Source organism: Lynx rufus, unplaced genomic scaffold (assembly GCF_022079265.1).
Source record: "Lynx rufus isolate CCGP_SWC_20201006 ecotype Redwood Valley unplaced genomic scaffold, mLynRuf1.p SCAF_8, whole genome shotgun sequence".
Classification (NCBI taxonomy): Eukaryota; Metazoa; Chordata; class Mammalia; order Carnivora; family Felidae; genus Lynx; species Lynx rufus.
The window spans coordinates 50,513,874-50,525,922 of record NW_025814896.1 but is presented as its reverse complement, the minus strand read 5'-3'; positions in this window follow the sequence as shown (position 1 = coordinate 50,525,922).

Sequence of the window (12,049 nt, the reverse complement as noted above, 5' to 3'; positions counted from 1 at the left end):
TTGCGTATGAGTGAAACCTAATTGTTAATCTTTCCTGGATAGTCTCCAGTTCCTTGATTGTCGGAGAGCAAGTTTCTGATTGAAAGGATTGTTTCTAAGACATACTTCACAGGCTGATACTACATGCAGAACTGTCCTTGACAATTTTTTTTTTCCAGTAAACATCCTTTGGGCTATTTGATAAATTTTGTCCCTCCCTAAATGAAAGGCCTGATGTTGTGTTTTAATGATCTTTTAGCTCTGTGGGTTTGGTAATAGTAATTGCCCTGCTCTGTTTGTAACCATTTCAAGGTCTGGAGACCATGTTTAGGAGTCAGACCCCACTTTATTTTTGGGGGGGGGAGAGTAGGTGGGATTAAGTCTCCTTTAATAATTGATACACTAGCAATCTAGTTTCCTGAACCCTGGTATCTATAGTCTACAATATCCAGTAATTTTCAAAAACTCACATAATTTATCTGTCCTGGAGTTAGTAGCACCGTAGTCTCTAATTTACTTATAATGTCCCTTTCTAGCTAGGGAGCAAGACTCTCTGGCATTATCCAGAAAGGATGAGAAAAAATTAGGTTTCCCCATATACATCCCAGGGGCTGAGAGAAAAATGTAGTTAGAAGTTTTCTGGAGATGCCTCTAATCGTCATGCTGCATTTGGATAGTTGGCCTGGAGTGGAAAGGAGGACAAAAAAGATAGTTCTGGTGTTAAGACGGATATCAACCAGTTTTCATTCTATATTTAGAGTTACTTGAGGGTCTGGGTTTCTGACAGACAGTTGGTTTAGGGGAGCTACCATGAAGAGCCCCAGGTCCCGGTTAGTCCCTTCCAGAGACATTGGTTATTTGAGTCCTCACAGTTAGAGGTCCCCAAAGGCATTCAGATCTCCAGTGATTGTCTCCACACAAGGGGCATGGCTTATGGGGTTTTCATTTTGGATGTCCCCTCTGAGGACATTCTCATTTTCATGCTCTTGAACGGCCATATAAATGGGACTTGGTGCCAGGACCTCGGGAAGTCCGGTCTGACATAGTATGTAAGACCACAACTAAGGTATCAGATTTTTTTTATTTTAAAGCCTCCTTTTCTGTTTTGTGTTTTTTTTTTTCTTTCTTCTCTTGATCTTGTTTGTAATATACCCAATTGGCAGCTCATAAGAGCTCCTCCAGGGTCCCTTCAAGGTCAACAGCCAATTTTTGCATTTTCTTTGAATATCTAGGGCTGATTGAGTGACAAATTTGTCCTTTGAAATCATCTCAGCCTTAGGGGTTTCAGGGGGGTTAGCCATATATTTAATAAGAGCTTCCCTCAACCTCTCCAGGAAGGCCACTTGGTTCTCATTTTGTGTTTGTAAAATAGTGGCTAATTTAGCATAATTTAAGGGCTAAATCTTAGATTTCCTTAATTTTTTAAAACATCTGTCTCATTAAGAGTCTGATTTAACAAAAGCATTGTGTCTTTCCAGGTCAACTCAAAAACATATGTAATATTCTGAAAAGCCTTTACATACTTATCTGATCAGAAAATTTACCTATATTTTAATCCTTTTATCTGTCTTAATCCTTGTAATGTAAAGGGTTTTTTTCTAGCATTCTAGCTTCTTGTAAGGGAAACATGTCCCTTACATTACAGGGAGGGCCTGGATAAGGTGGGTAGCAGGGAGCAAAATTGTAATTTTTTGTATATATAGATTGAGGACCCTAGGAGGAGGAGGTTGAAGTGGAAGACTTCCCTTCCTCCTTCTCTAGGTCTGTTTTGGATACAAGGGCCCTTAATTGTTTCCCTTACTGATTGCTGGGCTTTAGAAAGGGTTGTCATTAAATTAGGATCTACTTTATATTGCTTACATATATCTTGAATTCTCCCCATTTCCCTTCACATTTGCAAAACAAGCCCAATTGTAGGATAGTATTGTCATTGATATTTCCCTCTGGAGGCCAGATTCTCTCCTCTAATTTGTATTGGGGCCAAGCCTTTGGGCAAAAGAAAATGAATCATAATGTATTCCAATGGAGTAATGGCCTTGATTGGGAAATTTCCCATCTATAGGAAAAAGGAAGAAAGTTGTCCCTTATCTCAATTTCCTATAGCTTTCTAGGAGAAACCTCATCTCCTGGCTCTGAGTTTTGGCTGGCTATGCAACTGGCAGCCAAAAGCCCTGAGGTGCTGGGAGTAGTCACTTTTACCCAGGTTTGACCCTACCTGAGAGAGCTGACCAGGTCTTTTGCTTTGTGTGTGTGTGTGTGTGTGTGTGTGTGTGTATGTGTGTTTTGTTGTTGTTGTTGTTGTTGTTGTTGCTGCTGCTGTTGTTTGCCCCTCTATTTCCCACCTGTAGGACCTTGGGGATATGAACTGTGACCAAGCAGGACTTTCCTGGATGTCATAAGATGTAGTAATTTTATTTTGGTCCAACAGTAACTTACATATTGATCATTGGTCATTGAGGGAGGGGGTTAAAGGGCCAAAGTCACGGTCTATTCCTCTGCCTTTTTTCACAATGCCTACATAATTATGTTTTAGTCATGTGGATATCCATTTTTGGCATACAATGGGTTAAATGTGATAAAATGGCTCCCATATATCTTAGTAAAAGCTCTTCATATATCATCCATCCCTCATATGGCACAGGCATCCATTCCTCTGCTAAACAAAAACAACACAAATGTGGAGGATTTGGAGGCCAGCACCAAGGGTATTGCCATCATTTCCCCAGCCTTTGGATCAAAGGAGGAATTTTAATCTTAACCCTGTATAGTTTTTTATTTATTTTTTTTGTATTTATTTATTTTTGAGAGACAGAGTGAGATAGAGAACAAGCGGGGGAAGGGAGAGAGAGAAGGAGACACAGAATCTGAAGCAGGCTCCAGGCTCTGAGCAAGTGTGCAGCACAGAGCCTGACATGGGGCTCGAACCCACGAACCGTGAGATCATGACCTGAGTCAAAGTCGGTCACTTAACCGACTGAGCCACCCAGGCACCCCTTAACCCTGTGTATTTTTAAAATCCATTTACTCTAACCTTAGTCTGTCCTGACCACACATAAAATTTTTTTAAAGATTTTCCTTCATGAATCTTCTACAACTTTTCTTTGCATTTAGATTTTGTCCCAAGCCATTTCTCTCCAAATAACCAGTCTCATTAAGTCATTTAGGACGAAATTACTTTCTTTTACCTTCAACAAAAATATATTTCCATTTCTTACATCTTTCTTTCATATCGCCTACTTTTCTACCTACAGAGTTGCTTTTCTTACTTTTATCAGTTTTAACTATATTTCGCAGAATTTTAACTCTTAGAAACCTTAGTCTCCAGTGAAAACTAAGTAGTAACTGTTAGGGTCAGGCGTAAGGCAGGGTAAAGATAGGAGTCAGAGGCTAAAAAATTTTAGCAGTCAAAGGCTTTACTTGAGAACTAAGGTCTTGGGTGAGGTTCCGTGACTCAGGGAGAGAGAGAGAGGAGTCAGGGAAGTCGCACCAGGTGTGGTGGGGTGGGGTTTTTAAGCTGCAGCAGTTCCGGGTTTAGGTCCAGGTGGGCCTTTTTCGTATCAGGTGGTGCTGTCACTCAGTGATTGGTTGACCTTCAATTCTTTCTGGCACGCTACTAGGGGCTTTTCATTGGGTTGCGCTGGCAAGATGGCCGTCCTCTCTACTGTGGTTCCAAGGACATCCTAACAGTAACCAGTTGTGAACTCTATTACATCAGAAATTTTTTTTTTGAGATGGCAAACTTATGAATCCATTAAGCACAAAGCATGTTTTTCAACAGTTCCAAATATCCTTAGTTTTTTGCAACAAGTCAGAAGCACAAATCTACATCTAGTAATTAGTGCTTTAGCCTCTTGTTAGATATCCAATGAATTCAATCTCAATTTATCATGCAAGCAAAACTTTAACGTTTTAGGTTACCAAAGACTTTGAAAGCTATCTTAACAATTACCCATGAAAACTTTGAGACAGACAAAATTAACCATCACTTTAATTTCATCCTTTTGTTAACATTGGAACAGAGGTAACATGAGCTTATTTGACCTTCAGCAAATCTAGGTAGAATAAAAGTTTGTTTTTGTTTTTGTTTTTTTAATGTTGATAAACATTGTCTTATCTCAAACCAACAAACTTAAATTAGCTTAAACACTGAATATGTTTTACTTGGGTCCGCTAAGACAATTTTGTTCCTCATGGTTAATTTTACCTGGAACGTTAGGGGGAAAATCTGAAATGGTTTCTTCTTCCTCTAAATCTAGGGTGGGAGGAGGAGCTGATGGTGCCTGATGCATTATGCAGGCTGCACCCCAGGTGGTGCAGAAAAAGGGGGAGAAGGAAGGCAGAAAAGGAGAGGTGCCAACAGAAGGCAGAGAAGGAGAATTCCCAGTTTGAAATCTTGTCAGCTCAGACAGAGGAGCAGACTCCAGGTTTTTGTTTTGTTTTGTTTTGCTTTGTTTTGTTTTGTTTTCCACTAGTGGAATTAGGCAGTCCATGTCAGTCTGGAGAAAACAGGGAAATTTCCCTGAAACAAAGGAGTTTCAGCAGCTGCTTGGAAATATTCCTTAAAGTCCCTGTTCTCAGGCAGAATAACCAGAGACAGTTGGCTCTAATTATCATAGTCATTGACCCAGGGAATTAAGGAGAGACAAGTCCCCAAACAGTCACATGGTGACTCCAACCTGCTGCCCAGCACCCAGCACCCAATGCCTTAGAGTTGCAGCTTCATTCCTCGTCCCTTGTGGAATTACTAGTGCAATTCTGGGAGGTGATTAGGCTCCCCTTCTGCCTCTTGGGGGCAGGTCTGCCAAAATGAATCCAGCTTCTTACCAGTCTGACGGGTGCTCCCTGAGCTGGTTCTGGGCCTCACGGTTCCGTTGGCACCCAGGGGGTCCTTGCCCTGGGAGGCCAGGAGGGCTAGTCTCCTGTGGATTCAGTGGTCTACTGGAGCCAGGCAAGGCTGCCTCTCCTGGCACCCCAAGGTTTACATCCCTGGTGGCAAAGGAGGTGGAAACGCACCATCTCTGAATCCCAGAGGAAAGCTTTCAAGTAATGTAGCAGGATTCTCGCACAGAGAGTTGTGACACCAAGGCTTTTCTTTCAGAAGCAGCTTTATTCCTAGTTGCACTGCTCAGCTGGGTTTGTACCCAAAGACTGAGCACCCAAATGTCACATGACATAGTTTTTTAAATATATTTTTCTATTTCTTTGTCTCCCATATATGGTAACACACATAAACATGCAGTCTGATTAAATAGTCTCAGTTTACAAGGTCATGAGGGATGTTGTCACATAGGCACATAGCCAGGGAGAGAGTTTTCTCTCCCCTTTTTTTTTTTCCTCTCTCCTTAGGGAAGGTACCCTACCATAGTTGTCCTTACATTTTGATTTCTTTAACTTGAGGCATTTATAGGCTTGGGTTTTGGATTGTTCATGTAGACTGTTAGGGCATGAGAAACAGTTCAATCTAATGGCCTCCTGGTTTAATTAATTTAACATTATAAAAACCCTCATTTGACTTCTTTTAGCTAGCTGAATTTAATGACACCTAATATTTTTACCAAAACCAGTCTGCCCTCAAAAAGAAAATAGACCCTATTATAATGGCTAAAATAAAATAAACTAACAGCACCAACTGTTGACAGGGATGCAGAGAAACAGAAACATATTTATTGCTGGTGGGGAATGCAAAATGGAATAGCCATTTTAGAAAGTAGTTTGGCTACACTGTATATAGTTAAACAGAGACTTACCATACAGCCCAGCAACCCCACTCATAGTTATCTAATCAAAGTAAATAGAAAACTTATGCTCAAACAACAACAACAATAACAACAACAAATTTGTATGGAAATGTTTATAGTGGCTCTATCCATAATCACCAAAAACTGGAAGTAACCAAGGTGTCCTTTAACAGGTAAATGGATAAAGAAACTGTGGAAAATTCATTCAATGGAATACTATTTAACAATTAAAAGGAATGAGCTACTGATATCTGCAACAACATGGATGATGAATCTTAGACTCATTTTGCAGAAGCCAAACCCTAAAGCTTACATGTTATATGATTTCATTCATATGATATTTTGGTAAAAGAAAAACTGTAGGGATAGAAAACAGAACAATAGTTGCCAAATATTGGGGAAGAGGGGAGCAGTCAACTGCCAAGAGGCCACATGGAGGAACTTTTAGGGTGATGGGACTGTTATGTATGGTACTGGAGTGGTAGATATATAAGATACATTTGTTAATTTTGTAAAGCATGTTTTACTGTATGCAAATTAAAAAAATAATCAACTAGCGCAGTGCCTGAGCAGGTGGCTCAGTTTGTTAAGTGTTCTACTCTTGATTTTGGCTCAGCTCATGATCTCATGGTTTGTGAGTTTGAGCCCCACATCAGGCTCCCTGCTGATGATGCAGAGCCTGCTTGGGATTCTCTCCTTCTCCCTCTCTCTCCACCCCTCCTGTGCACTCTCTCTTTCTCTCAACATTAATAAAATATAAACTTAAAAAAGAGAAATTAACTAGGATGTGGAGGAACCAACATGAAAAGCAGACTGTAACAGATGAATCTAACTGTATTGCAAATGTATGATATAACCTCACTGAAGGGGATAAGGAAAAAAAAAAAAGGTGGCCCAAGTAACTTTGAAAACTAGTATTTTGACTGGAAACTGTAAGTCCAAAGAACTGTATGTAAACACTGTATTCTATCTTGTAAATTGTTTCTCACAAGTGTATGGGTTAATAATTCTGAAAGTAATTTACATCTATAATAGAGGTGACCAAATAAGTAAATAAGTAGTAGATAATAGGAGCCATATTTCTTACCATCAAAGAAAGAAGTTACAAAGAAGCAGGGTAAAATGCTAGTATGAAGCTTGTGGTGTTGGATTTAAGCTGGAGACATCAGTACAGACTTATGATCAATTTAATATGTAGACAGAGATAGATATATAGATGATAGATGATATATATAGAGAGATTTTGTAATTATGTGTTTATACATGGATCAGTATATTTATATACATTTCCTAAAGCTATGCTATGAGTGCCAAGAAGCAGTGACATCCCCAGTAGCAACAAGCACACTTTCATCCAGATCTTAGTTTCTAAATACCATTCTCCAGTGAAATGACCCAGGGCTCCTTGGAAACATGACTGATACTAGGGCTGAGGCAGAGAAAGTATTAGCTGAGCCTGGAACATCTAAGGCATGTGAAAGAGACACAGAAGCCAATCTGAAAGAGCTCCAATGGCCAAAGCTGGGAAAATTTGAACAACAAAATAAATAAGCACCACTAGATTATAACTGAGAGTATAAAATAAATATACATGAGTCCACACTGATATAAATAAATGATTGAATGAATAAAGAAATAATACATGTAGATCCTCCCCTCTCTAGGAGGTAGAACTTAATCCTCTCCTTCGTAAGTGTAGACCAAATTTAGTAACTTTCTTCCAAAGATCAGAGTATGGAAAGAGAAAATTTAAACTTTGGAGAGATCTGGCAGACACCATCTGAACCAAATGATCAAGATTAACATCACCAATAATGTTCAGGGAATGTCAGGTATCCCTTGATATGATCTAAGAGAAGTGCATTTCACCTCTGTGTATTTTTTTCCAAGACCAATAACACCAGTCAAAATCACTAGAAAACATCAAACTGAGGGACATTCTATGAAATATCTGATCAGTGCTCCTCACAACTGTCAGGGTCATGAAAAACAGGGAAAGTCTGAGAAACTGTCACAGACTGGAAGAGACTGAGGAGACCTGATGACTAAATGCCATTTGAGATTCTGATTGGGATCTTGGAAGAGAAAAAGGACAACAGTGGAAATACTCCTGAAGTCCAAGTGAAGTGTGGAATTTAGCTAACAGTAGTGTCAGCAGCTAATCACCTGATTCCGATCTTTGAACCATGGTTGTGTGAGATCTTAACATTAAGGGAAATGTCTGAGAGGTATACGGGAACTCTGTATTATCTTTGCAACTATCCTATAAATTTAAAATTATCCTCAAATAATAAATTCTTATTAAAAGAAGAAAAGTAGAATTTACTGAAAGGGTCAGGTATATTCAGACTGAGTTAAACTGGGCATATGTGTATTGTCAACACTTATCAAAGGATAATGAAGCAACAACATCCACAAGTGAAAGTATTTTCTAAATGTACTGAGGTCAGCACTTAGCCATGACTCCCAGGGAATGTTCTAAGAACCTGAAAGTGGCAAAATTTTCCATTAAGGATAAAAGTACATTATAAAATAAAGTTCTCTGTTAAATCATGTGATTGCTATTGTTGTCATTGTTAATTGAAATAACCATGTAAAATGAATGTAAACTAACAACACCATAAAACAAATGCAGTATTCTGTGGCCATCTGTCAAAGCCCAGCCATCTGAGGGTGTGCTGAGATTTCTCAACTCCCTATACCACACTAGAATTCACAGATGACAATCTCATGATAGGCTATTTAAGAAAAATTAGGATGTCTATATCACAGACAAAAACTATGCATTTCCACTCCACATTAATTGAAACAATCATCAGAAACATAAAATCGACACTAGAATTCAATAAAATAATGAACCCTTACATTTACCAGGCTTTCTACAACATCCTTTCCCATCTCATCTCTCTGTTATGGGTGATATAAATGCATAAAAATCATGTCTGATTGTGGGAGCTTTCAATCTAGTTAGGACTCAAACAAGAAGGACCTACCAGAGGAACTTCAGATTGTGACACAAGACTTAAAGAACAGATCAGGACATGAGAATGAATGGCACAAAACAGAATAGGACTGCTTACTCAATGGGTGGGATAGACAGTGGGCACTGTGGGTGTCTTCTCAGAAGTGGCCAGTTTTGAGCACAACCTTGATGAATAGATAGACTTGAGTAGATAGAAAGGAGGGGAGGTATGTCAAAAACATAAAGGCAAGAGTGCAAAGGGCACTCTTAAGAGGCAGCTCATACATGGCTTTGTTGGAGCCAGGGGTTCATGGGGCAAGTGATAGGAGAAGTTGGAAAGGTGAACTAGGATGTCAGTGAAGGATTTTGGATGTGGGTCAGTGAATCTGGGTTCCACCACCTAGTGAAGATGGAATCATCAAAGGCCTTGAGGAAAGGAATACATGTTAAAGCAGGTTTGGGGAAAGATTAAGGTCATTCTATCATCACATAGAAGAGACATGAAAAGAGAAACATTTGGAAGGCAGGGGCTGTAGGTTTCACATGGTATGACACATCTTATGAGTAGTCTTTGGAACTCTGGAGCCATGGATTTTCTCTCTCATGTCTCAAGGTGGTCACATTGGTCCCCCTGTGTCTTGAATCAGTAATGTTTCTTCTTTCTCTTGCATCCTTAGTCTCTCAAGATGTCAAGCATGCTCTGGAGACAAAATGACTAGACATGACGAGAGATTATAGGATAAGACAAACTACGCAATAGGATTTTTCCAGCTTCAGTTACTGACCTATTGCTGTTTGTTTTTCTTTTAAACCCAGACTATGGACAAGATGATATGCTTCTAAATGAGGGTACTGGAAGTTACCTCTGAGCCCCATCTCTGGTTAATTTTACACAATACTCAGTTTATAAGACAATTTCAATTGTTTCCTTAGTAAGTCATGGTGAGGAGAAAGCACTTAATGTCTCACTAAGGTATTGGCAACAATGCAATTTCACCTTCCACTTAAGCAAGCTACTTTGGAGAGACTTCTGGTTTTCATTTCTCTTTGCCTCTAACTCCAAGTAGTTTGTAACTTCTTCTTATATTCCAGCCATATCTGCCCCTTTAGCCACTTTCCCAGCTAAAATATCAGGTCACTTCCTGCCTGTTTTTTCTAGCTGAGTTTATAGCCGTCATCATGAACCCACCATTTTCTTCTCTATCTTTGTTACTTGTCTTATCTGACCCCAGTCAACCAACCCTGGGTTGGGTCCTCCCATTTTTCTCTCACTTAATAGATCTTCTGATGTGTGTAGACTATTTCTTATGCTTACAAAGTGGGTGGTGATGGTTACCACATTTAGAGAAGAAGACTCAGCATTACAGGTGGTTGGAGCTGTGCAGTTGGTCCAGGACAGTAGACAAAAGAAGGAGAGGGGCATGCTTAACAATCTAAGGAAAATAATTTTAATGGCTGTGAGGCTTAAAATAGGATACCTGAATATTTTTATACAATTGTGGTGAAGATTGCTAGTTGACCCCAGTTATTCACTTTTTTTCTCCTTAGGGTTAAAGAATATTTACCTGGGCACATGGTCACTCTGAATAAAGATGCTTATCTTTGCAGCAGGCACCCCTGGGAACTTAGTGTCATAAACTGGAATCTGTCAGGACCTTGGCTATGTATCCTGTAGCTAGAACACCTCTGCATGGTATGGCCTGCCACTGTGCCCTCTGCTGGCTGAGGAGGGTCCCCAGCACATCAGAAGGCCTCCAGCCTCACTCAGAGCAGGTCTGGAAAACCTCATAATCCAGAGCATGGCATGAGCTCCACTCACTAGTCTCCTCTGGTTGCCTTTCACTCTGTGTGGAGTTTGCCACTTGCAGGCAGTTGTAATTTTCACTCATCCTTGGTGCCCCCCTCCTTTTCCTACCCTGTTCCCCTAGAGCCTCACTTTTATCCTGCCTCTTCCCCATCAGTCATGTTGCCCCAGGTCCTCACATTCTTGAAAGTGAAGTCCCTACAAAACACAGGTGTAGACCTTCCTCATACTAGATCACAGTGCAGCTCATTTAATCATTTTGATATATTGTTGTGCTGGTAAGACTTCCCCTTCTGCATCAGGGGTGAAAGGATGGAGTTGAGGTGTGGAGAAGCATCATTAACAAAGGTCAAAGAGGGAGATAGTACAGGTCCAGCATAGCCCACTCTATCCTTTAGCCGGCACAAACAACGTTTGCTGGATTCTAGGCATGGGGGTGAGGAAAAGAAAAAAGATAATCCTTGCTCACAGGAGCTAAAAAATTAGCAGAAGAGAACATCAGTAGAGATTATCAAAGTAAAGAGTGATACAAGATTGGATAGAAGTGAATATGAGTGTCCTAGGATGACAGAGGAAAGGAAGCAAACACATGGTCGGAGGAGTTTCTGTGTTGAGAGCTGAAGCTGACTGACAGGTAACCAGGGGGTTTGCAAAGCTTTGGAAAAAAGACAGCCTGTGGTCTGTTTCATTTTCAGAGAACTAGGTGGCCCTGCTGGCCTGAAGACTAGATGAGAATGGACTAGGGGTGGGGGCAGGGGGCTGGAAAAGTGGCAGGGCTAGGTCTAGAAGGAAAGATCTGTTAAATAATTTCAGCAGAAGACCTGGAAGGGCTTTAGGCAGAAAAGGGACAACACAGGCATACGTTTTACAAAGCACATCTGGCTGCTGTACAGAGTTGACAAGTACAAAATGCAGACAGTGGTCTTTAGGGCTTTAGCAATCCTCAGGAGGCATCTGGAGGGCCTGACCCAAGAAGAAGGTGTGGCTGGGATTTGACTGTGTGTGTGTGTGTGTGTGTGTGTGTGTGTGAGAGAGAGAGAGAGAGAGAGAGAGAGAGAGAAAGAGAAGATACACAGAAATCTATAGGACTTGCAACTGAGACAATGTGAGGAGGAGATGGAAGGGCTGTGACCTTCACCAACATGGGGAATCCACAAGAAGAAACGTATCTTAGGAGAAAAATAAATATTTCAGTTTGAGACTTGTTGACTGGTTGGATTTGAACTGCTTGTGGGATATGGAAGTGTAATATCCAGTTGGTAGTTTGATGTTTGGGGTTTTAAGAGAGAAAGAGAGTGAGGACCAGAGTGAGAGCAGGGTAGAAATACTAAGGACTACTATTCAATCATACTTAAGAGAGGACAGGGGGAAGCACCCAGAAACTAGGCAAAGAGAGCAGGGAACCAAGTCTAGGACCTTACGAATGAAAATATTTAGGGATGAGGAAAGGAAGACCACAAGGGAGCATTGGGAAGGAATAGAGAAGCCAATGGACAAATAGGATGGCTGTGTCAGGGGCCCAGAAGGCAGCTGGCTCATGCCCTGAAGCCACAAAGATAAGAAATG